This window comes from Xenopus laevis, chromosome 3S (assembly GCF_017654675.1).
Source record: "Xenopus laevis strain J_2021 chromosome 3S, Xenopus_laevis_v10.1, whole genome shotgun sequence".
NCBI classification, from domain to species: domain Eukaryota; kingdom Metazoa; phylum Chordata; class Amphibia; order Anura; family Pipidae; genus Xenopus; species Xenopus laevis.
In genome coordinates, this window is record NC_054376.1 from 4820192 (window position 1) to 4823036 (window position 2845).

Sequence of the window (2845 nt, forward strand, 5' to 3'; positions counted from 1 at the left end):
TATATTAGAGGGTGAGGCTCACACATTTCAGTGTTACCTTTCCTTAGAATAAAAAATAACAACACCTGAATAAGCAATTCTTCTGCAGAGGCTTTAGATTTAGGGTGGACCGATATAGTTGCCTTCACCTCCCCAAAGGTAATTAACCCTTCCAGCTCTGCCTGTCTGGCAACAAGTTACACCAATACAAATACTGTTATGGTGCTGTTAGGTTGTGCTTCCCCTTGAAGCTGTAATTTTGAAGGTTCCATTCCCCTAAATAAGCTGCAATGATGAAATTACTGTTTTCAGACATTATCCATCAGGTAACGTCCCCCTCCCAGATGCTGTTGAAGAGCTGATCTCAGCAGCCCACTTTTAGGATATTCAGGAAATAAACTAAGTCCCTCCCCTGAGGATCCCACTTCCTGGGAAACACTAGACACCAATACCCTGCAAGACAGCCCAATACCCAACCACTACTGCTTTCTAAATCCTTCATCTCCCAGAATAATATCCTTTTAAACTAAAGAGAGTTTCGAATGACATTTATATGAATGATTATTGTCAGACTGTCATCAAAACTTCAAGCCTTTCCTTGAAATTCAAAAGAATGTGCAATATTGTGTTTTGGCGCCAATAGTTTCCTTGTATCCTGGAATTTGATTTCTCCATTAAAGATCCTTTGGAAAAGTCAATATGTCATGGCCCCTATTTATTTGGACTTAAATTCTTATGTGTACCGGTGCCGGCATAGGAAAAACACTTCTTTCTTTCTATTCCTCCCCCCTCCCCAACAATCATAGGGGCTGTACCCCTATAACTAAGCTACTGTGTATATTTCACACACACCTCAATATATATATAAAGCAACCCTGCCCTTTTTCGTCTGCCAGTCCCCCTACATGTTATATGGGGCACCCCTTTTCTCTATTCCCATTTCCCTACAGCTGGAATGAGCTTCCCCCTTAGTAGTTACAAATATTCTCCTCCTTTCTAATCTTCAGTTCTCACTCATTTGGAATGAATTCCCCACTTTTCTTTCTCCCTATCTCAGTTAGTTGAATGACGGACCCTTCTCTCTATACCCAGTTCCCTGTCTGTTGGAATGTGGTTCCCCCCATCTCATATACGAGACTCCCCTTGTGTCTATCTCCCCAGTTCCCTCTCAGTAGGAATTAAGCTCTGGCTCCCATTTCCCCTTATTTGCAATGAGGTGCCCCCTTCTGTCCCCAGTTCCCCTCCAATGGGATGAGTCTTCTTCTCTCTCCCTAACTACCCTCAGTTAAGGTGAGCAGTGGTGTAACTAGATATTACTGGGCCCCACAGCAAATTATTTTTCAGGCCCCCAAAATGTTTAGAGGTTGACTTGTTTCTCCAATATTTATTGAAATTGTATATGAATTAGGGCCTCATGGGGCCCCTATACCTCCTGGGCCCCCCTGCAGTCGCAGGGTCTGCTTCCTCTATAGTTACGCCCCTGAAGGTGAGGCTCCCCAGCTGCCCCTGTGTTGGAATTGTCTTTTCTCTGTTTAATAACCCTCCCTCCTTCCTCCCAGCATGGAAAACATATTCACAATAAAATACTAGAGACTCTCCCTATACCCCCAAATAATTCCCTATACCCCAAATACTTCCTTATACCGCCATATACTCCCTGTACCCCCAAATAATTCCCTATACCCCAAATACTTCCTTATACCACCATATACTCCCTGTACCCCATATACTCCCTGCACCCCCAAATAATTCCCCATACCCCAAATACTTCCTTATACCACCACATACTCCCTGTACCCCATATACTCCCTGCACCAGCAAATACTTCCCTATACCCCCATATACTCCATGCATCCCTAAATACTTCCCTGTATCCCAAATAATTCCTTATACCCCATATACTCCCTGTACCCCCAAATACTTCCCACTGCACATTGTACTTTAGTTTCTAATGTCCCTTTGCTCCTCCTTTCTCTCCTTGTTCTGTTCCATTTCCCCAGCCTTTCTATTGCTCCCTCTCTCCCCCTTCCGTCCTTCTTCCTTCCCCCTCCCCCGCCCCTCCCAACTCCCCTCCCCCCTCTTCCTTCCGCCCCCTCTCTGCCTCCCCTCCCCCCTCTCTCCTTCCTCATTTCCCAACGCAACTCGTGTAACATGAGCTGATATTTCCGGGTACATCTTCTTAAAGGAGCCGCCCCTGCTGCCTCCTTATGACCCTGTTTCAGAGCCGCCACCCCCCAACTCCCTGCTGCTGCTGCTGTTGGTGGGCAGGGGTTTACCATTTAAAGGGCATTCACCCCCTTGAATCCTTAGTAGCCAGAAAAACTAGTAACTGTCAGGCAAAGAGTTAAACAGTGACACTTTCCCATTAAGCTTCACTATGTCCCTTGGGAGCCGACACCATCGCGACGCAGAGAAGCGCCATTTTGTGCTGTTCCATCGCTGCGTGACGTCACTGTGTCACAATGTATCGAGTTCTTGTTGTAACAAAGTGTCCACTTCCTCTGCTCTTGGGAAGGAACTTTCACTGCTGCCCCTCAGCCTGGGAAATGACTCTCTGCCTTTATTATTGCCCCAGTGGGAGGGGTAGTTAGAAAGGGAACATACCTGCCCCCCCCCTTCATCATCATGAGAAGTGACATAAACTAGTTTTCTTAATGTCTTTAGATGGAGAGAATTCTTATGTTATGCCACTACAATGGGCTGTATATGCTACTCTGTCCCCAAGAGCTAGCACTTTATTTAGATCCCAACCTGCCTATTCTAACTCTGCCCCCATGTGCTCATTTACAGTTCGTGTGCCCCCCTCCAGTTTCCCTGAACCCCCCCAGACCCATGCCCTTCAACTCCCGGTCACCTTTGTGCCATA